This window comes from Haematobia irritans, chromosome 3, assembly GCF_050003625.1.
Source record: "Haematobia irritans isolate KBUSLIRL chromosome 3, ASM5000362v1, whole genome shotgun sequence".
Lineage (NCBI taxonomy): Eukaryota > Metazoa > Arthropoda > Insecta > Diptera > Muscidae > Haematobia > Haematobia irritans.
Window position 1 is genome coordinate 64,554,368 of NC_134399.1, and position 16,872 is coordinate 64,571,239.

Genomic DNA, 16,872 nt, shown 5'->3' on the forward strand with positions numbered 1-16,872 from the left:
ATATGATCACCTCAACCATGTTTCGAGAGCAAAATGTTATTATCAGACACATAATCTCCGAGAAAATAACATGGTTGCGACAAACATGTTACATGGTCACCATTCAAAAATAACATTTTGCTCTTGAAACATGGTTTAGGTGATCATATTCCTTCTCTGGGTGTAGAAGATAAATTTGTATTACCACCACGTTTGCCACAGTTGGTAGAATTCTACCCAAAATAGTATTTTTTTGTTAAATCTCTATAAAAATAAAATTTTGGAAAAAGTTTCTGTAAACAAATTTTTGTGAGAAAATTTTCTATAGAAATAAAATTTTGACAATAAATTCTATAAAAATAAAATTTTGAAAAAAAATTCCATAGAAATAAAATTTTGAGAACATTTTTTATAGAAATAATATTTTGAAAAAAAAAATCTATAGAATTACAATTTTGACAAAATTTTCTATAGAAATAAAATATTGATAAATTTTCTACAGGAATAAAGTTTTGACAAAAATTTCTATAGAAATATTTGTTTGGTAGATTTGTGGTAATCTTCAAATTTTGTTAGATTTTTTTTGGCACAAGTGTAACTGTTGTTACCACACATTGTTTAAAATCAAGCCTTGCCGGCTTCTATTTTCCTCCTCTAGAGCCATCAAAATGTAAAAATTATTACAAATTGTGTTGAGTGAAAATGTCCCTACATTGGGGCCCTACGTCCCTACAAGACGTTAAATATTAGAAAAACCCTACATATAGGGAATTTTCCCTACTTCTAGCAACACTGGTTGTGCTGATATTGCACCTAACATACGGAGTTAGTATGCCACTAATATTGAGCCTATTATTAAAAAAGAGAGATATTAGTGTGGGTAATAAATCCAAATTGATAAAAATCGAGCAATATTCTTATGTAAGAGCTACAAGTGCGTATAAATACGGTCGGCTAGTACATCAAAATTTTAAATTTGAGTAACATTGGTTAATAAATAAAAGTATTATGGCCAAATTTGGGAAAATCGAGCGATGCATATATATGGAAGCAATATGTAAATCTGAAACAATTTCCATAATATTTTGCTGGTTTGATTAATACCACAAAAGGTTACCTTGTGCAAGATTTGAGTAAGATCAATTACGAAATGAGGCCTGTATGGTCAAACATAAGGTTATTAGGGGCGAATTTTTCAAAATCGGGCGATACATATATGGGAGCTATATCTACATCTGAACCGATTTCGATGAAATTTTGCACATATAGTTAGTACTATAGAGGAGTGAATGTAGTCAACTTTTAGTAAGATCGGTTAATAAATAAGGGTTCTATGGCCAAATTTGGGAAAATCGGGCTATACATATATATGGGAGCTATATCTAAATCTGAACCGATTTCGATGATTTTTTACACATATAGGTAGTGCTATAGAAGACTACATTTAGCCAAATTTGGGTAAGATCGGTTGATAAATAAGGGTTTTATGGCCAAATTTAGAAAAATCGGGCGGTACATATATATGGGAGCTATAGCTAAATCTGAATAGATTTCCATGATTTTTAGCAGACTTGAAGAGCGATGGAAAAGATTACCTTTTGCCAAATTTGGTGACGATCCGTTTGAAAAAAGCGCAACGTGACTCCATTTGTCGAAATCGGGAGATACATATATATGGGAGCTATATCTAAATTTGATCCGATTTCTTCCAAATTCAATAGCGTTCGTCCTTGTGCCCAAAAAACTTCCTGTACCAAATTTCATCAAAATCGGTTAATAATTGCTACCGGAATCCGGTGAACAACAAATACATGGACAGACGGACGGACGGACACCAAGCGCTAGATCGACTCAGGAGGTGATTCTGAGTCGATCGGTATATATTTTATGGGGTCTAAAACCAATATTTCTGGTATGCATATTTTATGGCCGATCAAACTTATTATACCCTGACCACTATGTGGTTAGGGTATAAAAATGGTCGATTTTTTTTTAATTTTTAACTAAAAATTTATATCAAACTATCCATTTTTAATCAAATTAAAACACTAAACGCCATTTTCATGAAGCTCCGTTAGTGCTACGTTAGCTAACGAACTTTTATACCGTGATATCTACATATCTGTCACCTTGCGTATGCCAGCTAGAAACTTCACTGCTGAAATTTTGTCAGTTAAAAGTTAACCGGAGAAAAGATATTTTCATTTTTTCTCTCTGTTAACTGGCAGTTAAAACCTAACGGAGCTACATGAAAATGGCTGTAAGACAGTTAAGAAAGTAATTGAAAATAGTTACGTTTTTAATGGAAAAAATAATTGAGTTTTGCATTCAACATCAATTAAATTTTTAATTGAATCAATTAAAAAATTAATTGAAAATTGCTAATAAAATCAATTAATTTTTTAATCAAGCATTTTTTTAATTTCCAATTAAAACTGTGATTGATACTATCATTTTCGTGATTGAAGACATATCAATTAAAAAATTAATTGGATCAATTAATTTCGTGATTGAATGTGTGTGGGTGTTTGAGGCCATATATTAACACCACGTACCAAATTTCAACCGAATCGGATGAATTTTGCTCTTCCAAGGGGCTCCGGAGGTAAAATCTGGTGATCGGTTTATATGGCGGCTATATATAATTATTGACCGATGTGGACAAATTTTTGGTTGTTAAAGACCGTATACAAAAACCATGTACCAAATTTCAGCCGGATCGGGTGAAATTTGCTTCTCTTTGAGGCTCCGCAAGCCAAATCGGGGGATCGGTTTATATGGGGGCTATATATAATTATGAACCGATGTGGACCAATTTTTGAATGGTTATTAAAGACCATATACTAACACCATGTACCAAATTTCAGCCGGATCGGATGAAAGTTGCTTCTCTTAGAGGCTACGGAAGCCAAATATGGGGGTCCGTTTATATGGGGGCTATATGTAAAAGTAGACCGATATGGCCCATTTGCAATACCATCCGACCTACATCAATAACAACTACTTGTGCCAAGTTTCAAGTCGATAGTTTGTTTCGTTCGGAAGTTAGCGTGATATCAACACACGGACGGACGGACGGACATGCTCAGATCGACTCAAAATTTCACCACGACCCAGAATATATATACTTTATGGGGTCTTAGAGCAATATTTCGATGTGTTTCAAACGGAATGACAAAGTTAATATACCCCCATCCTATGGTGGAGGGTATAAAAAAGCCAAAAAACGCTAATTTCGAATGTACCAAAAGTCACGGCGGGAATAATTATTAGTGTTTGGATTCAAGTGGAAAACCTTATTCTGGGTTGAAAAAAAAACGCAGTTTTGTCCATATTTTATAGAAATATGCCAAAAACAGGCTCAAAACTACCAAAAATGTCATGAAAAAAGACTTTGAAAAGCCAGCCAGATCTAGCGGAGAAAGCCAAATTGGCAACGCCGATCAGATAACACGATAGAGGAAAACTTTATTTTAAAACCTATAATATTCGTGGATGCAGGATATATTCTTCATATTGACCGATCTCTCGATTGTATTTCTTGATAATTGAAAAACAAATTATTTAATTATTTAATTGAAATACTGATATAAATACCCTGTAGGGTTAATGCAAAATGAAGCTGCTGTTGGTGGAAAATTCAAAACCCAAAATCTGTTTTGTTTGCTTCATTCCTTTCATAATTCACTAACTCATAGTTGTCATGGCATTTTGTAGAGATACAGATCGCTTCTCTTACTCTCTATATGGGTAGTAGACGGCAGATCACTTAAATCAGTTTATGGTTCGCTATTACTCTACAGTCAGTTATTACCGGCTAAACGCTATTATTTGAAATACTAAATTCACATTTAAATTCAATAGGCGATTTTATGCACTTGCACTTGAGCCATGAAAGTACATGAGAAGATTACGCTTATGCACAAATATTCTTTGAAGATATGTAGCTCTCGAAATCCAATTATATACATATGTGATTACATTAAAATGTAATATTGATTTCTATTTCATACCTGATCGGAGTCTCAAGTACCTGTATAATTAATAAAAGCTAACTGCATTTCTTCTAGGGAATGACCGCATGGTAAAACAAATATGTAAATACTAGATAAAACCGTTCGGGACCTGACTCCAATCTTAGGCATTGCCATAAATAATGCTGCCACAGTCAAATATTTCACCGCGAATATGTCATAAAGCTCAACAGAAAGAAGAAAATTATCATATGTAATGCAACAAAGTAAAGTCCTATATTTTTTGTTTTTATTGTTCAAAACCAAAAATGGTTGCAAATAACATCAACAATTAGAATAAGTTTAGATTTGTTCGAAATGGCTACCTTTGGCACGAAAATGAAAATGTAAAGTATTTTGGCCCATTTCTGGCGAAGATCCGTTTTTAGGTGATCGACATTTTGGTCGTTTTTAACGCCAACCTCACTCTCCAAAATGTCCCTGGCACAAAAGTCCAGCGTATTGAGATTCGGAGATTTTGTTGGGCGATAGAAATGTAGCGACGAACCTCCTTTTAAGTCATTCTTGGCTAACGCGTGCTGAGGTCTGTTGGAATGTCCATACTGTCTTAGGACATTTTCCCGATAATAACTGGCATTTATTTAGATCCCTAGTTATACCCTAAACCACATAGTGGTCAGGGTATAATAAGTTTGATCGGCCAAAAAATGTGCCTACCAGAAATATTGATTTTAGACCCCATAAAATATATACCGATCGACTCAGAATCACCTCCTGAGTCGATCTAGCGCTTGGTGTCCGTCCGTCCGTCTGTCCATGTATTTGTTGTTCACCGGATTCCGGTAGCAATTATTAACCGATTTTGATGAAATTTGGTACAGGAAGTTTTTTGGGCACAAGGACGAACGCTATTGAATTTGGAAGAAATCGAATCAAATTTAGATATAGCTCCCATATATATGTATCGCCCGATTTCGACAAACGGGGTCACGTTGCGCGTTTTTTCAAACGGATCGTCACCAAATTTGGCAAAAGGTAATCTTTTCAATCGCCATTCAAGTCTTCAAAATTTCATTCAAATCGGTTCAGATTTAGATATAGCTCTCATATATATGTATCGCCCGATTTTCCCAAATTTGGCCACAAAACCTTTATTTATCAACCGATCTTACTCAAAGTTAGCTAAATAAAATCTTCTATAGCAATAACTATATGTGCAAAAAATCATGGAAATCGGTTCAGATTTAGATATAGCTCCCATATATATGTATAGCCCGATTTTCCCAAATTTGGCCATAGAACCCTTATTTATTAACCGATCTTACTAAAAGTTGGCTAGATTCATTCCTCTATAGTACTAACTATATGTGCAAAATTTCATCGAAATCGGTTCAAATGTAGATATAGCTCCCATATATGTATCACCCGATTTTGAAAAATTCGCCCCTAATAACCTTATGTTTGACCATACAGGTCTCATTTCTTAACTGATCTTACTCAAATCTTGCACAAGGTAACCTTTTGTAGTATTAATCAAACCCGCAAAATATTACGCAAATTGGTTCAGATTTAGATATAGCTTCCATATATATGCATCGCTCGATTTTCCCAAATTTGACCATAGTACTCTTATTTATTAACCAATGTTACTCAAATTTTAAATTTTGATATACTAGCCGATCGTACTTATACGTACTTGTAGCTCTTACATAAGAATATTGCACGATTTTTACAAATTTGTATTTATTACCCACACTAATTTAACGATTTTCTCTTTTTTAATAATGGGTTCAATATTAGTGGCATACTAAATCCGTAGGTGCAATATCAACACAGCCAGTGTTGCTAGAAGTAGGGGAAATTCCCTATATGTAGGGGTTTTCTAATATTTAGCGTCTTGTATGTTACCCCACAAATGCTTATGATTACTAATTCTGTAATAGTGGTTTAGGGTATGATATAGTCGGCCCCGCCCGACTTTCTACTTTACTTACTTGTTCGATAAATACGAGTGGGGAGCGACCATCGCCCGTAACGGCGGATGCACAATTACCACAGTGAAAAAAATATTTACGTGATATTAAAGACTAAGCAATCTAAATTTTAGGATTCGCAATGTACACAATATGAAGGACAAATTTCTTTAAAATAATGAAGTTTTAATTAAAATAATTATTATAATCTTTGCTTAATTTTTTTTTTATTAAATTCAGGACACAAATTTTGGAAATTTTCGTTCCTCGATTAAAGTCGAAAAGCAAAGTTTTTTTAGTAAAGAAAAACATTTGTGATATAAATAAATAGTATTTAAATTAACTGAAATATTAAATCTTTAGATTTAAGATAAAAGCGCCTCAAATATAGGCTAAAACTTATTAAAAAAATTTAGCAACTTTGGTTCAAAGCTTTTTTGAAATTAAGAAAAAAATTTTACTTTGAAGTATCCGTTATAATTTGAATTTTTTGAACTGACATTTGTTTGTAGGTGAATAGCATTATTAATATACCACAAAAAGATAATGAAAATTCGATAAATGAAATCTGTATCCTAATTTTAACTTCATTGATCCTAGTTTTAAAGTCAAATGTGTCGTTAAAAAAATTATTTTTTTTAAGAAACCGCATCTTTGGCTCGGAATCAATACCAAAATCCTTTCAAGCAAAAAAGTCTTTAAAATAAAGTATTGAAAAACATCTCTTATTTTCAAATACTTTTGAGATTTGCTGTGAAGATACAAAAAGTCAACCAATTTAAAAACGATTTCATTTACTTTAAAGAATTTTTCAGAATTATTAAAGTCAAGTTGACCTTAGTCAAACGTAATTTTCTTTCATGTAAAGGTACCCACCTTAGGGTATGGTCACACTAGCCAACCAAAATGGGTGCCAAATTTTTTTCCAGGACAATTTACGAAATATCTTAACACCGTGTGAGCAAAAATGTTTGCTGGTTTGACTGCGGTGACAATTTTTTTTATACCCTGCTCCACACTGTGGAACAGGGTATTATAAGTTAGTGCATATGTTGCAACACCCAGAAGGAGACGAGATAGACACATGGTGTCTTCCAATACACTTCAAATTTGGCACAAGTATGTGTTTTGCCTCTGATTAGATCCCTATTGATTTTGGAAGAAATCGGTTCAGATTTAGATATAGCTCCCATATATATATTTCGCCCGATATGGACTTATATGGCCCCAGAAGCCAGAGTTTTACCCTAATTTACTTAAAATTTTGCACAAGAAGAACAATTAGTACTATAGTCAAGTGTGCCAAATTTTATTGAAATCGGTTCAGATTTAGATAGAGCTCCCATATATATCTTTCGCCCGATATGGACTAATACGGTCCCAGAAGCCAGAGTTTACCCCAATTTGGTTCAAATTTTGCACAGGGAGTAGAATTAGCATTGTAGCTATGCGTGCCAAATTTTGTTGAAATCGGTTCAGATTTAGATATAGCTTCCATATATAGCTTTCGCTCGATTTACACTCACATGACCACAGAGGCTAATTTTTTGCTCCGATTTGGTTGAAATTTTGCACAGGGAGTAGAATTAGCATTGTTGCTATGCGTGCTAAATTTGGTTGAAATCGGTTCAGATTTAGATATAGCTCCCATATATATGTTTTTCTGATTTCGACAAAAATGGTAAAAATACCAACATTTTCCTTGTAAAATCGCCACTGCTTAGTCGAAAAGTTGTAAAAATGACTCTAATTTTCCTAAACTTCTTATACATATATATCGAGCGATAAATCATAAATAAACTTTTTCGAAGTTTCCTTAAACGTTTCCCATATTTATACCCTTCACCACTACCGTGGTACAGGGTATAATAAGTTTGTGCATTTGTATGTAACGCCAAGAAGGAAAAGTCTGAGACCCATCGTTTAGTATACCGATCGTCTTAGAATTAAATTCTGAGTCGATTTAGCGATGTCCGTCTGTCTGTCTGTCTGTCTGTCTGTCTGTCTGTCTGTCTGTCCGTCTGTCTGTCTGTTGATGTATTTTTGTGTGCAAAGTACAGCTCGCAGGTTTAGTCCGATTGTCCTAAAATTTGGTATGGGGTCCTGTTTCGGCTCAAAGACGATCCCTATTGATTTTGGAAAAAATCGGTTCAGATTTAGATATAGCTGCCATATATATTTTTCACCGATCTGGTCATAATTGGCGTGTATATCAACCGATCTTCCTCAAATTCCGTCTGTCTGTCTGTCTGTCCGTCTGTCTGTCTGTTGATGTATTTTTGTGTGCAAAGTACAGCTCGCAGGTTTAGTCCGATTGTCCTAAAATTTGGTATGGGGTCCTGTTTCGGCTCAAAGACGATCCCTATTGATTTTGGAAAAAATCGGTTCAGATTTAGATATAGCTGCCATATATATTTTTCACCGATCTGGTCATAATTGGCGTGTATATCAACCGATCTTCCTCAAATTCCGTACATCTGAATATTTTATGAGTCTAGAAAAACTTGCAAAATATCAGCCAAATCGGTTCAGATTTAGATATAGCTCCCATATATAGCTTTCGCCCGATTTACACTCACATGACCACAGAGGCTAATTTTTTGATCCGATTTGGTTGAAATTTTGCACAGGGAGTAGAATTAGCATTGTAGCTATGCGTGTCAAATTTGGTTGAAATCGGTTCAGATTTAGATATAGCTCCCATATATAGCTTTCGCCCGATTTACACTCAAATGACCACAGAGGCCAATTTTTAACTCCGATTTAGTTGAAATTTTGCACAGGGAGTAGAATTAGCATTGTAGCTATGCGTGCCAAATTTGGTTGAAATCGGTTCAGATTTAGATATAGCTCCCATATATAGTTTTCGCCCGATTTACACTCAAATTACCACAGAGGCCAATTTTTAACTCCGATTTAGTTGAAATTTTGCACAGGGAGTAGAATTACCATTGTAGCTATGCGTGCAAAATTTGGTTGGAATCGGTTCAGAGTTAGATATAGCTCCCATATATAGCTTTCGCCCGATTTACACTCAAATGACCACAGAGGCCAATTTTTAAATCCGATTTAGTTGAAATTTTGCACAGGGAGTAGATTTAGCATTATAGCTATGCGTGCCAAATTTGGTTGAAATCGGTTCAGATTTAGGTATAGCTCCCATATATATGTTTTTCTGATTTCGACAAAAATGGTGAAAATACAAACATTTTCCTTGTAAAATCGCCACTGCTTAATCGAAAAGCTGTAAAAATTACTCTAATTTTCCTAAGCTTCTAATACATATATATCGAGCGATAAATCATAAATAAACTTTTGCCAAGTTTCCTTAAAATTGCCCCCAGCACATTTGACGGATGTGATATGGTATCGAAAATTTAGATCTACAAAGCGGTGCAGGGTATAATATAGTCGGCACCGCCCGACTTTAGACTTTCCTTACTTGTTTTTGTGTTGAGTTCTGTCAAATTTTTCCCTAATGTGACGGGCAAACATTGTCGTGAGGCCAAATATTTCCTGCGAATAATTCTTACCATAGAAGACGCATTTTGTTTATGTAAAGTGTTTTCCTTGTCCAAAAGTCGATCAACTTTTCAATGAAGTTGTTTTGTCCTCATAGTGAAGTTATTCAATTTAAAACTGGATAGCTTAACATTAAAGAAGATTTTGTTCGTCTAAGGTCGACTTCAGAAAAATTCTTTAACCCTTGTGCACTCCTTGGATAAGTGCCCTTTCCACGTGCGGATTATTTTAGCGGATTATGGAAATATTTTATTTTTATTATTACTTCTAAAAACATACATTTCGTCCTTGTAATGGATAAATAAAAGTTTCAAAAAAAAAATATCCAATAACTAATGGAATAAATATTACGCTTTAAATTCAATGTTGGGTCATGAAAAAAAAAACAACGAAGAAATTAAACGTTGTTTCCTAGAATCAAGTACGTAAAACTTAAATTTAAAGATAATTGTGTCTTGAATGTGTACTTGCTTCAAGTATTCGCTTCTTTGGCACGGAATCAATACCAAAATCATTATTTTAAATTTTGTCAAAAAAACGCTAAATTCATTCCAGGCAAATTGTGAATTTTTAAAAATATTTTGGATCCAATGTTTCAGAATTAAAAATTATAAATAAAAAAAAATGTAATATAACTTTTTAATTCACATCCAAAGCACTCAATTCGGACCACACCATAAAAAGTGATGCAAATTCAGAGCAACGCCTGTTGAAATGATGGACATCTGTCCTTTGACAAGTCCACGTTAAATTCATCACTTCTACACCAATTTGACACCACTTCCGAATCCAAAACTTTTTTTGGCGATGCTTTTGTTACTGGGATATATATAATTGACTAGTACAAATTCAATCACTTGTTTAACTGAGACAATTAAAATTATTTAATGGAACCAACTAATAATTAAATTGTGGACAGTCCAAAAAGTGATCTTTTTAAAGACTATTGTTGTTATGAATTTATTTGTTTTATACTATATACTAATCTAAAATTATTGGTGCTTTATTTTTGTGTCTCATATGGCGATGGGTATAGAAAAACAGTAAAAGTAAAAGGTTTTTAAAAAATTCAATGATTTTATTTATTTTAAGTGATAATCTCAAAACAAGATAGACTGCACTAGTGCAGCAGAATATAAGAGTAGACAATACGAAATAAGCAATTCTTTCAAAATCTTATCATAAAAATTAACTATTGTCCCGGATGGCCTTATGGTTTTTTAATGCCATAACTTATAAAATTTCGTCGCACATTATAGTGAAAACAAAATCCATTCAATTTTGCTAAAGAAATGACAGTGACATTTGGTGTTTTTTTATGAAATTATATTTCCGGAAATCTCATAATTCTTATTAATTTATTAGCAATTTTTACACTCAACCAAACATACACCCAGAGAAGAAATATGATAACCTCAAACATGCTTCAAAAGCAAAATATTATTTTTGGAAGGTGAATATGTAACATGTTTGTCGCAACAATGTTATGGTCCAAAATTATGTAACTGATTTCGGCAGCCATGTGTATGATTGCGAAGAAAAAAAAATGTTCCAGATTCACCTCCAAAAATAACATTTTGCTCTTGAAACATGTTTGGGGCGATCATATTCCTTTTCTGCATGTAACGAACTTTGTATTGGAATATTGTTCAACACATTCTCAAAGTATTTTTTTTTTCTGGTGCCACTCGGATGCTCTAAGTGAAATAGGTTCTTAAAAGGTTGTTCCAAACTGGTTCATGAAATCCTGTCTAAGGGGTAGTCCTACTGTCCCAAGACGTGACCATTGGAATGAGTTCAAGACTTGTTCTAAAGCATAAATTTATTTACCCCTAAATGACAAACTCACGTTAATGAGACCAGCCCCTTCCATACGTTTCGACCGGGTGCAAACAAACCAGAAAGTAATCCTGTACCGGTCCTGATGTTGATGTACTGTTATGGTGCTAACATACCCCGCAAATAACAATTTTCCGAGTTTAGTCTCAAAAAAGACAATATTAGCACCGTAACAACTTTTACTGGAACTCGTCTGTTTGCACCAATAATCCAGCAAAAGAGAGACGGAGAGAAACTACAAACTAACGCCAAATTTAACTTACTTTTATTGCCAAAAAAAATTAATTGTTTGTAGTTAAATTTTATTATTTTTTCGAAATTTTACTCAGAGTAATGAAATTTTCCTTCGTACGATTCCCAACAATAACATAGTAATGAACTACAATATAGTTAAAATGGTAATGATTTGGCTCCAATGATTAGTTTCTTTATTTTTAGTTCATTTTTCTTCTATAAGAGGCTGTAATTTCGTGAGTTGTAATTAAAAAGTACATGAAGACATTAAATTTTCCTGGCTTTAACAACGCTTTGTGGAAATCTCAAAATGTGTGTGTGTTGAATTTTCACGCGAGGTTCGTTCATTCATACTATAAAGCAGTTTACTTTTTTCGGTGTAACAAACGCCCCCAAAACAACTGACCCCATTTGGGAGGTTTTTCAAAGTATCCAAGTTTGACAGGTATCACTGTACTAACATCACATACCAATTTTCAACCAGATCGGATGAACTTTTCTTTAGAAATCAAATCGGTTTATATTGCGACTATATAATTTTTTTCCATTTTTTTGATGGTAACTTTTTTCTTACCTTACCGCTTACCTCTTTGGATGGTAAACCCGATCATTTAGTTTTTTCACAAACTGCTCAACTTGGAATGGGTTATCATTGGAGAAACCCAAATTCTGTAAATGGCCACTTCGGTGCAATCGAAGTAACTCATTGGTCTAACTTTTTGTGTGCCCTTAAACTTTTTTAACCCTTTCGACCCCGAATTTTTATCGGTACAACTAAAAAAGTTTTTATACTTTTAATCATGTTGTAGTCATTTAAGAAGCGTCTAGCCAAAATTTCGGGTCGCCACGTTTGGGCTGTAGTGAATGTTGCCTGTGGGCAACTTTGGGCATTTGGACTATAAAATGGTTTGTTTTGTAATGATAGACGTATTACGTTTTATTGGATTTTTTTAAAATTTGTTGTAATTTTTACAGTAAATATATACTTGGATGCGCACGTGAGTGAAATTTCACTCACACTCTGGCACATTCACGAAGAAATATTTGTACTCGCGCACGCGATGAATTCACGCGCTAATATGACTTTTCACGAAACGAAAAGTCATACTAGCGCACGCTCATTCACGAACAATGTTTATGCCTCACGCTCCCGCACGATTCACTACAATTTTCGTAATTCACGAATATTTTCGGAACACGACAATTTTTGGTGGCTACATAAAATACTCGTAATTCACGAAATTTCTCGCGACTCACGACAATATTCTTCATTCACGAAAATGTTCGTGATACAACAATTACCATTCACGAAAATTCTTGTGATTCATGACAAATCTCATGACTCGCTGCAATTACAGATGAGTAATTAACATTCATAACTCACGACGGAACACGTTAAATTTATCGTGAGCGTGAATTTTTATTATGAGCGTGATTTCACAATCACGAACACAATTTGCTTTTTACTCACACACGACAAATTTTTAATTAGTCCCATTCACGCACATTCACGAGATTTAGTTTAAATTTCATTCACGACTTCGTGAATCTTCCTGAATCAATGTTTTGTTTTGTTTTTTTTTTTTGTTTTGAACCCATGCCATTTCAACTGACGCACAGTGGGTTGAGCGGTAGGCAAAGTGGCGATTAATTCAGGAAATCCGTAATTTTAAAATATTGTTATTTTTTATTGATGGATAGTCATAAATACATAAAAAGGCATAACTAGAAACAACAACAAAAATTTTAAAAATTGTTGTTTTAATCTTTTATGGCCTTTTTGTATTTTGGAAAAAGTGGTCTTATATCACAATTTTCGCTGTAATTTTTCAAAGAAAAACGATAAATTATGAAAATGCAATTGAAAATTAGAGCATACTTAATGTGCTTTTAGAAAAAAAAATAATTAATAAATATTTAATCTGTATTTATATACCCAAAATTTTAAATTAAAATCCGATTTTTTTTTCTTCAAATTCCGTAATTCCACATATTTTAAAAAAAATACATTAGAAAATATTATTATATCTTATTGATCAATATTCATAAGAAAAACATAGTATAAAAATAAAACAAACAACCATTAAAGAAAAAAAATAATTAAAAAAAAATATAATTGTACGGTTTTTTTATTTTTTTCATTTCATTAATTTTAAAAGTATTCATAATCATCATTTACTTCACAACCATAATAAAATTAATTTACTTAATAATAATAATTTTCTTCTTAATCATCATACAATTCGTTAACATAATCTGCATCTTCATTATCTTCATCATCTTCGTCACCATTATCATTTTCATTTTGAGTAAGAATAAGTAACTCCAATGCAGTCTGAGGCATTTGCTGCATTTTCATTTTGCAACTCTTCCTCTTGCTCGAAATAAATGGATTTGAACTGAAGAAATCTATTAAAGACGTCTTCTATTGTATTTTCCCGACTGAATTTACGGGAAAAGTGCTCCCTATACCTTTTGAAGTCCTTATTTCTGGCTTCCTGAGATTTTTCAGTTAGCTTACGAAGCTTTGTAAGTAATTTGGAATTAATTAATTATTTTTTTTCGTGAGTGCGTGTGATTTATTTTTTAGCTTTGCCAATAATAAACTGTACACTCAGTAGCTACAATAACAAATACTAAACGGAATATAAAGACAAAAGCTAATAAGGTCAAAGTGATTTTTTGTTTGTTTTATTTTTTCATATATATTTTTAGCGACTGGAGTTATTTTACAAATTCTTTAATAAGTCAAAAAATGCAACAAAAAGGCAAAAAGATGTTTTGGAATTTATAAGCTGAAACTTCATATTTTAAGAAAATATAAGCAGTTTTACCAAGTTTCACCGATAATTCAGTTGAAATCCAATACAAACATCAAAAATACCTCATTTTTGGAGCAATTTCCTTATATTTTTTTGCAATATTTCCAAAACATTTATCTAAACAAACAAATATTTATCATATACTCAAATACCTGAAGTAGACGGCTCCATTATAAAATTTTCACTTTTAGAAGTCTTAATTTAAAAAATTATCACTGGAAATATGCAAATTTTCACTTTTAACCAATGCGCGCAAAAATAATAATAATTATTGAACTTTGAAGACACACTGCAAATAAAGTAAACAACTAAGAACTTTTATTTTGGCATGTAGTGATGTAGAATTTTATCTTCTTTCACCCGGTACCAAATACGGTTATTAAAGTTAAAGTTCATCTTTTGAATTAATCGCCACTTTTGATGGATTTCAACCCTCTGTGTGACGGTGAGAAAAAAAACCAAAGTATAATAAAGCGCCTATATTTGTGATAATCTACCAGTATATTGCCAAGAAGTCCGATATCAACGGCTTCCTCCCTTTGTACGATTCCTTCCAAATTGCTCCCGAGAACTGCAGATATGTTCTCCACATCATCGCCGTATTCCTCGTCACTGGGCCAATCGAAGTTCAAAATTTGTTCAAAATCATTGTTTTTCAAACCTTTTTTCTCTAGGTCTTTTGTCCAAAATTATGTAATTTTACTACCACAATGGCCCAAAGTTGCCCACAGGCAACTTTACAACTTTAAAAACTTCTCACATGTTGGGGGAGCGATAAATCAAAAATAAACTTTTGCGAAGTTTCCTTAAAATTGCTTCAGATTTAAATGTTTCCCATATTTTTTTACTAACATGGCTCACTAGGGTGGCATTAGCTGACTTACATTTTGAGTCTATAGATTTTGTAGAAGTCTATCAAATTCTGTCCAGATCCAGTGATATTTAAATGTATGTATTTGGGACAAACCTTTATATAGCCCCCAACACATTTGACGGATGTGATATGGTATCGAAAATTTACAAAGTGGTGCAGGGTATAATATAGTCGGCCCCGCCCGACTTTTGACTTTCCTTACTTGTTTAACTTAAATTTTTTTTGGAATTAAGAAACTATTTTTTACTTCTGTTATAAAAGATAATTTGGATTTTGCATTTGGTGGTATGTTAATAGCTTTATTAAAGGAGAATGAAAATTCCATAAACCAACACTCAAAACAAAATTTACTTGGATTCAAAGATTTTGTTCTTCCCTTAAGGATTTTAGTATTGATTCCGAGCCAAAGATGTGGCTTCTTTAAAATAAGGACATTTTTTAGCGATCTCTCTGGCTTTAAATTTAGGATCAATAAAATTAAAGTTTGGATACAGATCGCATTTATCGAATTTTCATTCTCTCTTCGCGGTATATTAATAAAGCTATTCACGCACAAACAAATGCCAGTATAAAAATTCAAGTTATAACGGATACTTTAAAGAACAAAAAAGCTTTAAACCAAAAATGCTAAATCCTTAAAATAAGACTTAGCCTATGTTTGAAGCATTTTTATCTTAAATCTAAAGATTCAATATTTCGGTTAAATTAAGGACGATTTCATTAAATCAAAAATGTGTTTCTTTACTTTAAGGCAAATTTGCCTTAGTTCAAAAACATGCTACTTTATCGAAGGGAAACAAATATACAACATTTGTTTCCTAATTTAATGAAAAATATTTTTGCAGCAACGAATATACACTTTATTTTAATTAAAATTTCATTATTATACCCTCCACCATAGGATGGGGGTATATTAACTTTGTCATTCCGTTTGTAACACATCGAAATATTGCTCTAAGACCCCATAAAGTATATATATTCTGGGTCGTGGTGAAATTCCGAGTCGATCTGAGCATGTCCGTCCGTCCGTCTGTTGAAATCACGCTAACTCCCGATCGAAACAAGCTATCAACTTGAAACTTGGCACGAGTTGTTATTATTGATGTAAGTTGGATGGTATTGCAAATGGTATCGGTCCACTTTTACGTATAGCCCCCATATAAACGGACCCCCAAATTTGGTTTGCCGATCCTCTAAGAGAAGCAAATTTCATCCGATCTGACTGAAATTTTGTATATGGTGTTGGTATATGGTATCTAACAACCATGCAAACCTTGGTCCACATCGGTCCATAGTTATATATAGCCCCCATATAAACCGATCCCCAGATTTGGCTAGCGGAGCCCCTAAGAGAAGCAAATTTCATCCGATCCGGCTGAAACTTTGTATATGGTGTTGGAATATGGTCTCTAATGACCACGCAAAAATTGGTCAACATCGGTTCATAATTATATATAGCTTCCATATAAACCGATCCCCAGATTTGACCTCCGGAGCCTCTTGGAAGACCAAAATTCATTCTGATTCAGTTGAAATTTGGTACGTGGTGTTAATATATGGCCTCGAACACCAATGCAAAAATTGGTCGAAATCGGTCCATAATTATATATAGCCCCCCATATAAACCGATCCCCAGATTTGGCCTCCGGAGCCCC